Here is a 17,877-nt window from a genome sequence, read left to right as displayed (position 1 = left end):
CTTGTTCCTTTTGTTCGAGGATCACATAACTTCACACGCTGTCTGTGGCCACGCACAAAACAACAGCCTCTCGTCGGTGTGAAAGAATCCAGCGATGTGATGGTGACCCCTTCGGATTTGCTGCTTTCCACTCTCCAACCCCTCCTTCTGGCTCCTCCTGTGTCCCTCCCTCCCTCCCTCTCCTGTTCTCCCTCTCTGTGATGGGGTCCCCGGGGGTCCAGAGGAGAGAGAGAAAGAGCAGGTGCTGTTGGCAATAAATGTGTAATTATTACATTAATAATCTGAGGCTTTGAATCAGGGCGCTTGAGAGAAAGACTTACTGTCCCTGTATTACCCATAAACCACACACGCAGTCTCATATACATAACAGCATACAGTACGTGGTAAACAGGCCAAACTCCTGAGGATGTGTTTCTTCTCCTCCTGTCACATGTTCTTTGTCAGCCTCACAAACTGGTCATCGCATCAAAAAAGGGATTAGAGTCCATTTGTCTTTGGGAAAAGCTACACGTTCTCTACAGTATGTACAAGTTGCTGTTTTGTACCATCATACTGCAAACAAAAGGCCAAAGAAATGTATTTCAATTTTAAAATTGATTTTGAAGTCCAAGAAAAAGCTGGGAGCATCTTGGAATGGTTTAAAATAATGTCAAGAATGGTTGCTTTTTAAAGCCATAATGTCAATGTGGAAAATATCAGAAACACACAGTAAAGCAGCAGCTTTTAAGAGTGTTAGAGTGCTTTCATACGGATGGAACAAAGCCACCCGCATACCTTCAATCATGCTAAAGCATGCTATGGCCCTAATGCATAGTCTGCATATCATCATTGACGTGCATGTGCGTTCGTAGCAGCATGGTCGCATGTGGCGCCCCGGACGCCCCGCTGACAGCTTCAGTGTGACTCCTATTAACGATACCCGTCCCCCATCAGGACCCTGTCCTCCCGCTTCATCACTGGGACAATGGAAGCCGGCCCGCCGACAAAGTTGCCGTGACGACCCCCGTCCCGTGCCCTATTCCTAAAGTCCCCCCCCCCCCCGCAGCCGCCTCATTTCAGAGGGCCTTCCATTCATGGGGCATCTGTGCCAGCTACATCCACACATGCTAATGAACGTGCTACATGGACATGGTACGGAAGGAGGGCGAGCTGTGTAAGATCAATAGCTGTGAGGGAGTCATCTCGTCTGATCCAGATGTTTCACATGTGTGCTTTAAGTGTTTCAGTAATGTGAGAAGACGCTGAGGTTGCCGTCTCCCAGGTGAAGGTAGATGGATGATTGTTGGAAACAGCATGACTCTCACCTCAAAGCCGGTCTATCTTCAGCCGTCTGAGAGAGGGACGCCTTGTTCCACACGGTTGGGCTGCACCGTGAGGCAGACGCCCGGGTGAAACGGGTAGAAATCCCCTGGAGACTTCCCCTGTTGGTTACCAAAATCATGACAAATATTTTTTTTGTATAGGTTTCTGAAAATCTGTGTTTTGAAGATGCAAATGATGCATTGTCTTATCAAATATGTGACACATTTCCAGAAGAGAAATCTGAACATTGGATAAAGACAGGTGCAAAATGATTGTTTCATTTTGTTGACAAATTACAGTTCAAGGTTTCGACTGAAGGGATTTTGGATATTTCTTTGTATCACACTATGAACCAGAAATTACTGTCAACAGCCAAAATGTCCATCATGTTTTTGGTAATAAAATCTATAAATCAGGCTCTGAATGACATATGAAGAAACCCTGTAACACTGTAGAAGCCTTCAGAGTACAGAGAGAATGAAAGTGTAAGGTTTGGTGAATGTAAGAGCTGCTGAAGTGGAGAATCTGTTTGAGTCTGAGAACAAACTCATTTAGAGAAAACATCCTTTAAAGAGATGTTTAGTTACATCACAGACGTTTAGAAGACTCTACAGGTGAATAAGATACAAAATGAACTCATAGATATCAACACGTAACTTCACCAGTCCCCCCCAGTACTCATGTTTAGACAGTTCTTTTTGTAGTTCAAGTTTTTAATGTTATGTTAAAATCTGCAAATGAGGCATTGGGATCTTTTTCTGCACTAGTCTGGAGGAAGACATGTTATGGAAGCACTATAGCACCAAGTCTCTCAACTGAACTGTGCATGCAAAACAATGTTTTTACCTGAAGGTTCTGCCCTTAGAGTCCACTTACATTGTGTGGGATGAGTTTAGTGGATTACAGGTTGGACACTAGTATAGGTAGAGATAGACAACCTATACTTTCAGTTTTTCATTGAAGACCTGAAGCTGCATGAGATAAACTGATGAATATTCACAGAACAATATGTTGGGAAAACACAGGAGGCAGCGAATCATGACTTGCACATGATAATGTTGTTGCAATTATTTTCAAAACCAAATTTCTTTTTTTCATTCATAAACTATCCGTAATGAGGCGGCTCTGAAGTGCCACAACAAAGATGTGTGTGTGTATGATTGCTCACTCCCTGTTCGGCCATCGTGAGCGTCTTCTCAAAATAGATGGACACATGTTCGTCCAGGCTTTATGGCTTCTGTTTACTCTGCACTGCCATGCGTTGTTTTATCCATGTGCACAGATGTAACATCATACAACAGCTGTAGCCTTGGTAGGTCGCAGTAGAACAGTGACTCTAACAGTAATATTAGTTCGCAAAATGACACTTGTTTTCAATCTATATTTTGGGTTATTTCATTTAATAGGCAGTGATTTTCTAAGTGAGTGTGGCCACAGTTTAGAACAGCGGGGAGCTGCATGGTGACCTGCATTGTTTGGTCTGAGGTGCTTTTGTCAGTGACATGAGGGACTCTGAAGCATGAAACCAAATTTCATGCAGATCCATCAAACAGAGGGATGAATGGTGGCACTCTGAGGGTGTTTGGCCTTTCATATACATGTAAATGCAGAGATGGATGCAGATGGGTCATTAATGTCAACATCCTGTGCGATGGATGTCTTTGTCTCGCTCTGACAATTATTACAATTTCAAACCTTTTTCACATTCCCACACAGCTCTTATGAAAGAGATCCGGGTCATTTCATATTCAAAGGTCAAACTTTTTTTGATCGCGTGCCACTGAGCAGCTTTTATGAGAATGAATGGGGCGCCGCCTCTGATGTTGTATCTAGTTAGTTTTATATATCCAATATATGTATATATACACGCTTGTGTAGTTATTTAAAGTCAAACCACAACCTTTTCCTCAACCGAGAGAAAGTAGATTGGTTAAACACTGCAGGGGCTTGCTTAGGTGCACTGATTGATATTGGTGCAGTGTTAGAAGGTAAAACCAGTTGATCAGAAACAACAGAGAGGTACACTGACCCCCTCTTGGGTCAATACATTACAACATCCTGAGCTGGAAAACAGAACACAATACAAGGTGGATAGGAGGCCAGCTGTTTCTCACAGGTGAGAGACAGTTTTGATAACTTTTGTCTCAATTGAACTCTCATTATCCACTTTCTTTCCCACAGCCCAAATCTATCGACAGAACTTCGCATGATGAAAAGCGGCAGACAAGCGTATTAAATAGATTATCTTTTGCTGAAGAGTTCTACAGTTTCAATGAGGCACCACAGCTTACAGAGATAGATCTGCTCCACAACAACTATAGAGCTGAGCCGCTCCACATGTCCTCTTTAAGTCTGCAGCAACTGCATGCATTTCCTCTAGAACTTCTTTTTCGTGCCCAGTTCAACTGTAGCGTTCCGTAAGCAAATGGACATTTGTGCAGTTCCAAGGTTAACTTCAATACTCAGAGGCCCCCAAACTGCGAATAAAGGGAGACACATTTGATTATCAACTTTGGGAAAATGTATTCAATGTACTGATCACATGAATATTGCAGGTATGAAACTGCTTCAGTGTTTGAAACTTTAATGAAAGAGTTGTATCATATTATGCTAAGGCTATGACGATTTTAGATCCATTCAACTTGGATTAGAACCAACTCCCCAGCCCATGCATGTTTCATGAACCTCACTTGTGGTTTTTTTTTCACATTTCATCAAGCATGCTTTCTTTCTAAAAACTAGGAACATTCTGAATGTAACGTCCAAAGGGAAAGACTCTGGCTTCATCGCCGCAGCTCATTGTCATGTCAGCCGCTTTGTCTGTCGGAGCGATGACAGGGTGCAGGGTCCTAATCCCCTGATGGGTGTCAGCTGGGATGAAGTGTGGTAAAAGTCTGACTCGTCCTGAGCAGCGAGACGTGATTGCTGCCAGCACCTGCAGTCAGACGGGCATCAGAACGGTAGAGGCCACGTGGCAGCAGGGTGGAACATCTGTGCCTGGGTCTGGTCGCGTGCACTTCTGGGGTCTGTTGCTGCAGTTTGCCCCCTTGGGAACCTGTGCTGGGGTAAAGACAGCCGGATGCATCCCCCGCCCCTTCTCTCCCAGCTGGATAGTGGAGGGCTAAATGCAGGCAGGCGGCCAGATCCAGGCTGCAGGTGTATGAAACTCCCCCCTCGCCTTTTGCCTCCTGCACTGATATATCTGATACACTGATACACAACAGCCATCAGCAAAGGAGGTGGCAGTAATTGGGGGGGGGGGGGGGGGTTGGCAATAAACATCATGTGTCACTAACCTGGAGCAGTTCCATCCAACAGAGCTGGGCACTCGGCACTGCCCATATGCCAAAGTGCCATAATTGGTGTCTCTGTCCTAGATATTTAGTAGGCAAGGCAAGCTTATTTATACAGCACATTTCAGCAAGGAAGAAGACACCAGCACAAAGTCTTCTGAAGATAAATGCATGGACAAGTTTTTTCCAAATCCTGCTGAGACATCAGTCTTTAAATCATTGATTTATTCTTGAGGTGATCGTAGGCTGACTTTGTAAATGTTTTAATGAGGCTGTTGAGATTCAGGTCTGAGTGCATGACTACACCTAGATTCCTGTCTTGGTCTGTGATTTTTAACATTACCGACTGAAGCTGAGCACTGACTTTTAAACGTTTCTCCTTGGCTCCAAAAACAACTTCCTCAGTTTTGTCTTTGTTGAAGTGAAGAAAATTCTGCAGGCCAGAAAGACAGGCCCCCTGAGCAAAATGTCCACTGTCTCCCTATGAAGGCTCTGTGTCCAATCAGGACTCTTACAAACTGGCTCTCCGGGAAACCCTGCGGCCAATTTCCTCATTTCCTCCAATTGCCTCATAACTTCAATGGCGACTTCAAAGTGTTCGGACTGCCCGCTAACCAGGCTGAAACCTAGACAGCCGTGCCTCCTTAAGAGCAATCTTTGTGTCATCTATTTCTATTTCTTCTCATCGACAGTCACATCGCAGGCAGTGTAACTGGGAGCGACAGAGCCAATATGCTTTAGTCAGGGGATTATCCCTAAATTACACAGGGGGCCACAAGGGGAGGAAGTTAAACAAAGCACAAGCCACATCCCCGCAGTCCGACTGTGTAAACCCTGAGCAAACTCTGGGTAATTGCACAACAAAAGCACAATTAGCCACGACCCCACGGATATTAAGTAGGAAAAGATGGACCTGCCATTTATCCCATCACACATTTGCATCTCATGAATTCCCCTCCACACACCTTTACATATCAATTTTTATTCTATTCCTATTTTCATACTATTTTATTGTCAGATGAATGCAGATAAATGCAAAGTAGTCATTTAATATGCATTAGTATTCTGACCAAATCGAAGGTGGTAATTTTAGCGAGCTCCAGACCGCTTCTGGTCCCTCGGGTTGGACCCCCCCCCCCCCCCCCCCCCCCCCCCCCGGTCCACCATCTTCAAGTGCTTCTTGGAGACTGACCCTGTGCACCGCGCTGCAGTGAGACTCTGATGTGACACCGTTTAACGAGATTGATTCACGTTCTCACAATCAGTGTGTGTGTGTGTGTGTGTGTTTGTGGACCCCCGAAACATTGGAGCTCATTCCAATCATAGTTGGAGAAAGAGGGAAATATTGTGGAGCAAGAGTGAAGGGGTCTACGTCATGTTGATTGGTGCGAAATAAGACAAATTATTTGTCAGCCTCAGAATTTGAAGGAGGAGAAAACCTTTTAAGCTTGATAGCTTTCCCACAGTGCTGTGTGCAGCGAACAGCCAACTTCAAACAGGACGCACATTCCAGGAGAAAATCAATGGCAAGCCGCAGTCGCGGATTAATAAGTGCTTTAACCGGGACTCACTTGTAGAGATTTAGTCACCTTTGATGTCATTCTCTAGAACATGTTTTCTGATAAAATCTGAAATCGTCATTCAAAGCCGTTAGAAATGGTACAATACTCAGATAATCTGAATGAATGCTACACCGTCAAGCTGTAAGTGCTACCATGGAGTTCACACTGTCACTAACTTCACTCCCTGAATAAATATTATCGAATTTTAGGAAAAACAAACAAGAGATTTCAGAGAGAAGCAGATAGAAGGGTCTATGGATATATCCAGGATGTCAAACTGATTCAGCAGTAAAAACAGGTGAAATAGATAAAGATAGAAAGTAAAGCTACAGATCACAGCGTAAAAGTGAACCAACACATCACCTGAAGATCCAGACAGAACACAATGCAATGAAATCAAACAGTGTATTTGGTCTTTATTCACAGTTAAAATCATGAAAAAAGCAAAAGCAGCATGTGCATACATTTACTCGGGTGGGGAAAAAATCGATACAGCTAGTATCGCGATATTTTGCGTGGCGATGTTGTATCGATACACGGACGCCAAGTATCGATCTTTTATTATATAAACTATAAAAAATAAATTAAAAAAAATAAACATTTACTAGAAAAATCAAATCAATTGCTTTTTCAGTCCACTAGATGGTGCTGAGTTGTTTTCTGGTGAGGTCAGCAAAGGTCCGGGTCAGCGTGATTGGTAGGAAGTTGGTCAAAACAAAGAGAGACATCTGGCCTCACAACGGGGTTAAATCTGCCAACAGTAGCCGGCTCATGGGGAGAGTGCAGCGCATAACTGTCTCTCTGCCCTCGACGTCCACGCATCGCAAGTTATACTGAGTTATATAACTCTAATATCCTACTTATACAAGTTATAGTTCATATACTGAGTCCACACGTTTGCATTTAGTTCAGTTGGACTATGTAGTAATACAAACAGTTCAGTTTGTCAGGTTCATGCAACATTTATGACATTGTTGTTCAGTCTGTCTGCTTGACAATCATATTTGCTGCAATAAAAATGATTGAAGTGAGATGAACGGACTGAAAACTTTATCTTATCAGATAAAACATGTTGACACAGTTTTCCTTTGGGGACATCATTTGAAGTTGAAAAAAGTAATAAATCGCAATATAGGCCTATGTTATCGCAATACTCAGACTATCGCAGTATCGTGATAATATCGCTGAAGTATCATGATAATATCGTATCGCGGGATCTCTGGTGATTCCCACCCCTCACATTTAGTATACCTTCTGTAGCTAGCTTAGCATAGAAGTGCTAGTTAATAATATTCTAACGTTCTCTGCTAATGTTAGCTCCACAAGTTTTTACGTAGAAACGTATATTTCCTTCCAACCTCTCCCGTTAAAGAATAGTACTATTACACAACGTTTAACCATGACTAGCTCCAAATCTGAACCAGCTTGAACAAGAAGAACATTTGAAACCGTCACATGAGAGTCTACGGAGCAGAGCCGGACAGTTGTCGGACCCTGGTCAGAGCTTGCCAATGTAATGGTTAGTCAGCATTCAAGGACGGGACTAAGCAAAGGGTCAATTCTCTCACACTGACAATTCATTTTATCAAAAATAAAAACGGAAGCTTAAGTAGATTTAACAGTGCTGTGGTGGCAAATTATATTAGATGGATATCATTTTCTACGGTTTCATGCCTTCAGCATTCCTGAGAGGGAAAAAATGCATTTTAGCAACTTGAACATGTGGGCATGCCAGCGATTGAAAACCCATGCACTTTTAAATGCATACCTACTGAGGTGTGTCTTGCCTAAAATGCCCCCAGGGCTGCTAAAACAACTGCATCATGCACCAGTGGCTACCACCCCGCCTCTTCTCTAAGTGCCAGTGCAGGCCAGCCAGCTGGGCCCCCCTTCATCACCGGCTTGCCTCTTCCTCTCTGTGAGGCTGATGAGCCCGGCGCTGTAACAGGTAGACTCCCCAGGTGCTGGGACGTCCTCCCAGCTCGCTAAGCTATTGCTCCCCGGCTCGACAAAGCTGAGCTTAATTAGCCAAGGGGGTGGGCTACTACTGGCCAATAATGAGCCACGGTGAGAGTAATGTCACATCATGAAACGATGTGGAAGTGGGGGTCCGAGGGTGTTTTCTTTTTGGGGGGGGGGGGGATTATGGATTTGAACCATCTGGTCGTGCAGGAGGGGTGGGGAGAGGAAAATGATATGCCTGACAGACGACTTTAACAAAGATGTGGCAAGAGAGAGGGGCGTGTCCGAGATCACAAGCTGAGTTATAGAAAGCGTGACTGGGCTATTGTTCGGTGTGATGGGTTGGTTATTCACAGCTGGGGTAGCCCAAATTGTTCTTTTATATTCTTTTATTCTCCTTTATTGAAGCCAGAGGGGCTTGGGAAATGATTAACACACAGCACAACACAGGCAGGGACACTGTCAACCTTTCCCTCTTAATTTAGTCCCCCATCCATTTATGTTCACCACTGTGATGCAAATGCGCAGGCTTGCTTGGTTAACTGCGCTGTCGTCAGTCATACCCCAGAAAATCTATTGGAATAACACAGCGGGTGCAGCACAGGTGCCAAAATCAAGGTTTATTTTTGCCTCCGTTTCCATTTAAAACCTCATAGTATGATGTCTTTATCGGAAAGTTTCTTTTGAAAGAAGAGTTTTTCCTGGAACTTCACAAAAGTCTCTCAGCAGAAGGGTTTTTACAACGCAGCCTTCTTCACATTCAACGTCATAATAATACCTTGACATATGCCCATACAACTCTAGAGCAACAAGGTTCACACAGCCAGCCAAGTCGCTCACCATGCTCCATGCTAAACCCCCTGCCTCCTCCTGCTCCACTTCTCTGTTGTGCTTCTTCCATCTGGTGTCCATTTAGCACCTCTACTGGTCCTTGGAGGGGGGGGAACAGGGCCTCCCAAAGTTCACCCTACCATCCACTCACCCAACCCTAAACTAGATGGAGGTTTCACGGCAATTAAGGGTGGAGGTGTGAGTGGCTCTTTTCCAGGCACCCACTGGTCCTCCCCTACCGCTGGTACCAGCGCATTCACATCTTCCACACCGAAGCCATTAGCGTGGCTGGCCTGCCGGCTGGGACCAATTGTTGGCCTCTCAGGAAGTGACAGTGGCTCTAATGGTCATGCCGTCATTTAGAGCCTCCTGAGATCAAAGACAGTTGGTTTACAATGACTGGAGGTGCAGACATGCTTTTTTATTTACTTGACCAGTTTCAGATTGATTTGTGCCACTGAGCTTGCAAAGCACTTTGATCTTGTCTTAAGGTGTTTAAATGGCCGAATTCTGGACATTAAGTTCCGTTATAATTGCACATCAACATTTACAGGTTGGTTTTAACCAACCAGAACATTTTTGTTCAGTTTCTGTCATCTGCAAAACGGAAGACTTGTGTGTGTATGACTGCAGACAGTCTCAATCTGATCGTTCAGTTGGATGAGGAGTGAATACTCGCTGCAGTTCCTTAGCAACACCTGAGTTAAAACGGCATTGTCCTCTCGTGGACAAACTGAGCAAACAGACTGAAATCAAAACATCAAAGACACAAAATGATCTGAGTTAATGAGAGACAAATTTTTATAAATACAAAATTGTATATTTTCATACATAATCCGGAATTACGTTAACAGTGGACACAAATGTATTTGTACATGTGGAATACATTTAAGATATTGGACATTATTAGACATATTTTCTTCATTTCTACTTTTAACCCGAACCCAAAAATGCTAAATATTCTTTTTGTTTTTAAAGGGGGACATGACAGGTGAGACTAGACAGGACAGAGCAGAAAACAGGTTGGCTTTTATGGTGTTGGGTGTGTGTATTAGTGAAAGTGCATGGCGGTCTGTAATATAGGGTTCCCGGGAGAATTTCTGTGATTGTAGAGGAGCCAGAAAAAAGAGAGAAGGAAGAATAAATAAAGTTTTCCTAGCAGGGGTGGCTAATGATATCCCACTGTCCCCCTAACCCTAATACCGAACACATAATCCTAACCCTTAAACGTGACCCTAAATGCAATGTTTTCTGATATTCTCCAGACGTCAGACCTGTGTGTAAAAATGCAGGCTGCTCATTCATTTCAATGATGCTAGTCCTGCAGGCCAGAGGGTACACATAAACTCTGTCAGAAAGTGTGTTCTGTGTTGCTCAAAGTGGATTTCTTGGATCACCTCACCAGTAACTGATCAATATGCTAAGGAGTGTATATGGCTCTAAGGATGGCAATGTCATCATCCCAAGGTGAAAGCAGCAGAGTGGCCTCTGGGTAAGGTATATTGTTCATTGAAGAAATTATAGTGTTTATATACATATATATATATAAGTTTTTAATCACTGAACATGTTGGATTGTCCAAATGACAGAAATGATGAAGCAAAACCAGAGGGTCAAATAAAAAGACCATCATCCTTATATTTAGTCTCATGTTAAAGACAAACACTCCCCCCCCCCTCCCTCCTGTCATCCCTTGTTTCCCTGCACACATTTACACACAGGCCAACTCTAAATGCACAGCACATCATCTAATTAAGTCACTGAGCATTTCATTGAGATCGTTAGGAGAGCCTTGTTACGATTTGATGCTTGATCAGCCCTAAAGCCACGGTTCGGTACGTTTCGGTACGTTTTCAATCCAGCAAAAAAGCAGAAATGCCAAATACTCTCAAGGGGGCGTGTCTGATTTGATTCTCGGGGCTTTTGTTTTCTTTTACAAAGCAGGAATTATGGTCTGGAGAAATGGGCTGGTGAAGGAGTAGTCAAAAGCATTAAGCATGTTGGTACAGCCTGGTTTATCACTCCAGAGTAGGGATATACCTTTAGCCCTGTTTGAATCAAGAGGGAACAGATACCTAAACGCTGCGGGGAGAGTTTGTAACGAATATTACATGACTATTCACGTAACTTACACTGGGCGTGATGGTGCCGGTGTAAACAGGAAGTAGATTGGTTGCTTAGTTTAAAATAATACGACAGAGTAAGAAAGTCTTTAATAATGAAAGGTCGTGTTTGATACTTAAAATATTCTCTAAAATCTTCCTCTACAAACTCAAACAGATACATTTCGTGGAAAGTTTTAGAAGTTTTATTTGTCTGACTTTGTTACAGCGCTGGGGGTCTTGCTCTATATCTCTCACCTTATATTTACATTAAAATCAACACTTACACACAAAGGTTAACTAGATTACGGGTCCATAAATCTGGTCAACACACGTCTCTCACTCGTTTCCTCGATGTTGTCTGTTCGCACTCGTAGCTCTGCTGAAGGCTTAGCTATCTGTCCTACTGGATAGCATTTACTGCTAACCGTGGCTTCAGACGTCCGCTCCATAGGGCTGATCACGCCGCTTGCTAATCGCTCCATTAACAGCTGCTTCCTCCACAGAAATGCAGACTTTAACTGAACAGCAGCTGCTGGTAAAGACAACACGGTCAACAACGCCTGTAATCAGTTGTTCATGTTGAATTAACCTCGTAGTCGATCGGTAATCAAGACTGTTGTGAACATCCGGGAACGGTCACGTAATAGGAGCGTGGCGAATCAGGGAAGGACAGCACGTTACGTCGGGTGGGTTGCCATGTTTGAGCGCAGTGGCTCCACCAATTTCAGCAATATTACATTTTTCAAAAGCAATTTAATATTATTCAAAGATATTGTTCGGTACGTAATGCGTACCGAACCGTGAGCCCCGAACCGTGAGCCCCGTACCGAACAGTTCAATACGAATACGTGTACCATTACACCCCTATTATATACAGTCCATGTGTACGACCAATATACAAACTGTGTGATGTCCTGACTCCTGAATGCTCTAGCCAGGCACCACCTCTATACCAAACAGAGTATTTCTTGAAGGTGAGAACACGTCTGACACTGACCTCCTTTTGTGTGCGACATGTGTAAAAGGGGAACTTCAGGCAATGTCCAGACCTGATTCTACGTACATTGTACATTTGAGATAACGTCTGTAGTCTCAATTTAGTACGAAATCACAAGGCACATCTGAGCTTGAAGCTCAAAACTATTACGGTGAATGACAAAGTCCATGCTAGTTGGTTTTCTTCATCAGGCTGTGACTCTGCTATCAAAAGCATTTCTGCCCCTTTTTTATTTCATTGTTCATTCTTTTCACATGCAAACAGCAGCATTGTATAATGTTGTTATAAGGATTTTAATAATGTGGCCATTTGAACAGGATCCCAAGGCAGACCTCTGTTCAGTCCAGTACCACTCACACAGTTTGACATTCACCAGTGTTTCTTATTTTGGATTTGTTCTTTTGTAAAGACAGAATCTACAACACTCGAGAGCACACAAGTCCTATGATATTATAGGATTAAATTAATATTAGTATATTTTTTGTCATTTTAAAGTATTTTCAATAATTATTTTCATTATGGTCATAAATTAAACAAACACCATGCCTACGTTCACAATAATTATGTTAATTGGGAACCCATTTTAGGGATGGAACTATTTTTACTTCATCTGTTCTCTGGATGCAGCGTTCACTCAACGAATAATCGAATCCTATGCATCTTTTTTTGTGTTATTTTATTTACTAAATATGAGTTCAGCTATTGAGTTTACTTCCTGCAGAAGTAGATCTATGGAAGTTTCTTTTTATGTTTGTAGTCCGGTGCTAACTCTTTACACTTCTGTTTGGCCATTCTTGGATTAAGTGTCTCAACTTTTCTTTTAAAACGCTGCGGTGCACACAGTCCTGCAGTCTCGTGGCCTTTCATGGGGATTGGTGCGACATTTACCTGCTAATGAGGATCAACTGGCACACGCCTTCAATTTACGAGGACAATGGGATTCATTATAAGAACACGGGTGCAATTCTGTGGTTTAACAACACAGCATGAATCAGTCAGACTTTTCTTGGGACCTTTCTCAAGAACAAATTTAAGAAAAAATCTCAGGGAAATATAGGAGAGTAAGCTAAAAGTAGTGCTGTCAAGTTTGAGTATAATATTAATACTTTAAAAAAAGGGTTGGGTTACTATTATAACTAGAAAATAATAATAGTAAAAATGATAATAATATATAATCATCAAATATGACCCACTGTTTTTTAATAGTATGGCATGCAGCAGTAAAACATTCCACAAACCACCCAGACAAGAGTTTGAGTCAAGTTAAGTCTCCACAGAAGTTTTAATATTCTCTTCAGGCTCACATTTAAACTCAAACACCACAGACTGACAATATCAAATAATGATAACCAGTTCCAAGAAAAGAAACTGCATAAATTATTTGAACTTGAAAGAGGTCAAAATGACCCAGAAATCAAAAGGAGGGTTAGAAGTCAACCTCCTCTTCATCTGCTTCTTCCTCTTTGTGATTACATGTGAAGGGTGAAACCAATTAAGGATAATGGCTTCAACTTGAATTCACATAATCAGGGTACTTCATCAAGGAACTTTTTTATAACAAAAGAAGTATCGACCTAATACCAGTGTGTGTGTGTGTGTGTGTGTGTGTGTGTGTGTGTGTGTGTGTGTGTGTGTGTGTGTTATCCCTTTATGCTCTTATCCGTTTGTTCATCCACACAAAGCTCATGTGTTTGTCTACCGTGAGTGATTACTGTTCATTGGAAGGGGCAGCCCTTTAATTAGTCGGGGGGTCTCCGGGGAGCCATTACCACGGGGGAATCTTTGCCCATCTTTATTAGCCCATTTTAATATTGACTATAAGGAAAGAGATACACGGGGCGGGGCACTTTGGTTCCCTCAGACGGGACACCAGCTCCTGTGAATATGCATGCTGGGATATGGGCTGTGGAGTAGTTGGAGGGGGTGCAGGGATGCGTGACAGGGGTGATGGATGAACAGGGTCTGGCATCATCTGGGGTCCCTCACACTGTAACAAAAGGGATGCAAGTTCCGTTGGACTTAATGAAGAGACTGTAGAAATGTAGCATGAGAAAACAAGAAGCATTTCTGATGAAAGGAAGGTGCAGTAAAGGGTTAAATCACTGAGATAAGGAAGATGTGTGTGAAACATGAGATAGAAGAATTGTTGCGGACAGTATTTGAAATGTGATGAAGTTACCAATGTTATTGGATTTATTTATTGTAGGACTGCTGGGAGCCATGTGCACAGCTGGGACAAGGATATGTTCCTTTTAGTTCTCCCTGCAAACAAACAAATAGACAACTGCAGTGAGTGACTGATTGAACCGCCAGATTGTAAGACTTGAGCACCCATTTATAGTTCCGGGAAGTGCCACCTACAGGAAGCGGGTAGGGGTGAAGTAAACACTAACACAAGGAGGAGGTGGACAGGTTTAAAAAACCCAAGTCTCCCACCAGGAGACTTCATGTCCTGTTTGAAACAAATACTTTGTTGCCTAGACTTAATCATGTATTGGTTTCAATGTCTTAGTCATTTTAAACCAAACCATGATTGATGAAAATGACAACCGTATTTTGGGAGGAAATATGTTTCCCTCGAAACGTAATAGAGAATGCAGTTAAATTATATGGGAACGTCATTTTGTAGGAGACCAAGGAAGGCTGAATACCTGAATCAGGGCCCCATGGTTACCACCACTTCCTGACACAAAATTACCAAAATAACAAACTCTGAACAGTAGAATTACAAACAAATGACTGCATCAGAGTAAACTGTGATAGTAGCAGGAAGTCCTTCCTGTCAAAGTCACCCTTTTCTCTGGTGCCAAAGCTACAGAAGGGTGAACCCATCACAGTACAGACTCTAATTCCTGCCAAGGACAGACCTGATCTCTTCCAATTTCATCCCTACACCTTATTGAAAGCTACTTTAATTAAAAATCAGAGTGGAAAAATGAACACATTTCCCTCCACAATTCTCTTTCTGTCTCTTACTTTCCTTTTCTCTCTCTCTCCTTGAGTCCATTTTGTGTCATTTGTTTTGCTATTGTTCCTCAGCTGCTCATTTCAAATCAAGTCAAATCAAGAGGGGTATTTGAGGGTCTGACTAATTACCATCCCTGATGCATGTATTTTAGCCATCTTGTTTTGGAATAGAGGGATTAAGGAATTGAGAGACATATGTTGTCAAGCTCCGACCTTGGAGAGACCTGAGATGCTAAAGTGGCTTCAGTGGTATATCAAACCTCTCAGAAACCTCCCGAATGCAATTACAGCAGGGGATTAAGTCCCTTACTCCACACTAGGATAAACTCAAATTGGACACAGTGTGTGTTTAAGTGCATGCTTTTTTGTGCATGTGGAAGGGCTTGTTATTGGCGAGTTAGAGTGTGCTCCAGACAAACAAATATGTGAGGTTGCAATCTGTCTTTCATTTGCTGCCTTGATAATATCAGGTGAGGGCGTGTCGTCTTTGTGTCCATGATCTTAGAGTCAGTGAGTCCTGTCTCTTTGTCCATATGGTCGGATTCTTAATGAGATGAGATACAGGCAGAGGAACAGATCAATTGATGGAGTACTGTTACTGTTTCAAGAGACAAATGTTAGAATTCTGTTACACATGACTTTATTTCAGACATTTAACCAAAAACACATTCAAAAAACACATTGACTTTGATACGAGGTGAAGAATGCTGACTCACTTCTGGGTTTTAGTACATCTTCCTCAAAATGATTTTATATGTAAAGCACGTAATCATGAACGAGGAAGTTTAACGATTTCAAAAGCCACAAACGAGTCCAACAGCGATCTTTCAGCCAGGAGACCGTTGTTCGTTCCTCATGTGAAACGGGAGGTCAATGTTGATCTACCGGTCACGTAACGTGCGTAATGTATAGTTACGGTACTTCCGTGGTTATTTGAACCCAAACGAGAATCTTTTCCTAAACGTTCGTGCTTTTGTTGCTGAAACCTAACTAAGTTGTATCCTGTGGAGACGAAGGTTTATGGACCGTATCCATGAACGAGAGGAAATTGACACATGTTGCTGGCTTTCGTAGAAAATGCACAAAATATGAGGAGTAACTCTTCATAAGATATCATATGAACCATTGTAGGAGGATACGTTGCTACTGTACAGTGCTACTGACACTAAGCTGCAACCTCCAGTGCTGAGACATTAAACCAACGCAGAAGTTCCAAAAACTGCAGTTCTTCGAATGGCTGCTTGAGGCTGGTTTCAAAAGCGAATTTCAATTTCCCATAGACTGCCATGCTGAAATACTCAAATTTACACCAGAAATAAACATGTTTTCAGAGTCAATGGTTGACACTGAATGTAATATGCAGGAGGCCACGCCCATTGTGATCAAATGACCGCGCCCCCAATTCCCCTGTCCTGAATTTCCCGCATTCTCATCAGGTCTTGAAGTAGTTCTTTCTTTTGGAGACAAAAAGATCTGCGAAGGTAGAAAGTTTCCATGTGGTCCTTAAAGTAGCCACAAGCTCTCTTTGGGTCAAGTACAAACAATGAGGCAAATGTACATCTCACTTTTAGGAGAAGAAATAAAAGAAGGAGAATGAGTTTCGGTTAGTCAGCTGGATGTGTTTATGATTGAATGAAATGTGACAGCAGAGGGGAAATATGAACATGTCACGCACCTGACTTACCAATCACATCTTTAAACTTACTCAGTCAATTTATGTCACATTTCATTTCAACTGGAGAAACATTTGGGCGAAACAGGACTTTTCCATCCCTGAGGCGACATAATAAAGGCACTCCCCGTTGATCTCCTCTCCTCCTCTCAGCCACCGAGGTCACATGTGCAGCAGAGATTGAGGGGCATTCGTGCTCCACGGTAATCAAAGGCAGGGGATAGAGAGGGAGGGAAGCGGGGATATAAAGGGACTTGCTTGGGTGCTAAAGCAGCCCCTCTGCACCCAGTTCCTTTTAATTAGGCTCACAGCAGGGACGCCGCACTAGACACACACACACCGCTCATCACTCACACACATACTCATAAACTGACAGCCACATACCTTTTCCTGCTTTATTATTCCAGATTCATCTCCACTTTCTCTTAAATTGGGGGGTTGCTGTGTTCTGATGTTTTGACCCTTTTCTTTCTGCTGTGTCGTGGGCTTTTTGTCCCAACAAAGGGATTAAAGGTGACATACATGTTCAGCTGAAATCAATTTATAACCTCTAAAGAATTGTAAAGTCTCTGTCGCTGCAGATAAATGATGAAACGAAATGCAGTTTTTTGTATCTAAATTGATTTCTGGAAAGTTTTTTGATCATCAGATATTGCAGATGAAATCAGAACTCACTTCAGCAACAATTCCTTATTCTTTTCAATTCTACATCTGTAATACTGGATGGATTCTCCCCCATAAACATAAAGCATAAACTTTAGTATCTGAGCTCATTAGATGTATCGACAAGATCAATATTTTTTTTCACAGTCGGCCATCTGCCTGTACTCCTCTGTTTGCTGACATTTGGTCAGCGACCTTTAACCTCGCTGGGAAATGTCACGACACCAAAAGTCAGAGACCCTAAAAAGTATATTGAATGGGTAGAACCATTCAAACTCATCTTCATCATTCCTCTGAGAAGCATCCTCCCAGGACCCAAACCCAGCTCAACTGAGCGCTTGTATATTTGTTGATGACTGTGATGAGTTAGGGCGGTGCTGGTATTTTCACATGCCAGGTGCACACTTCACATGAGTTCATGTCAGATGAGGAGTGCTGACAGTGAAGTACTGGGCAGGAGGGGGAGGGAGGAGGGGCCTTGATAGATGAAGGTCAAAAATGAAACACGTTTCATTTCAATCAC

This window comes from Melanostigma gelatinosum (genome assembly GCF_949748355.1).
Source record: "Melanostigma gelatinosum genome assembly, chromosome: 14".
Taxonomy (NCBI): Eukaryota; Metazoa; Chordata; class Actinopteri; order Perciformes; family Zoarcidae; genus Melanostigma; species Melanostigma gelatinosum.
This window is presented reverse-complemented; position numbering follows the sequence as displayed.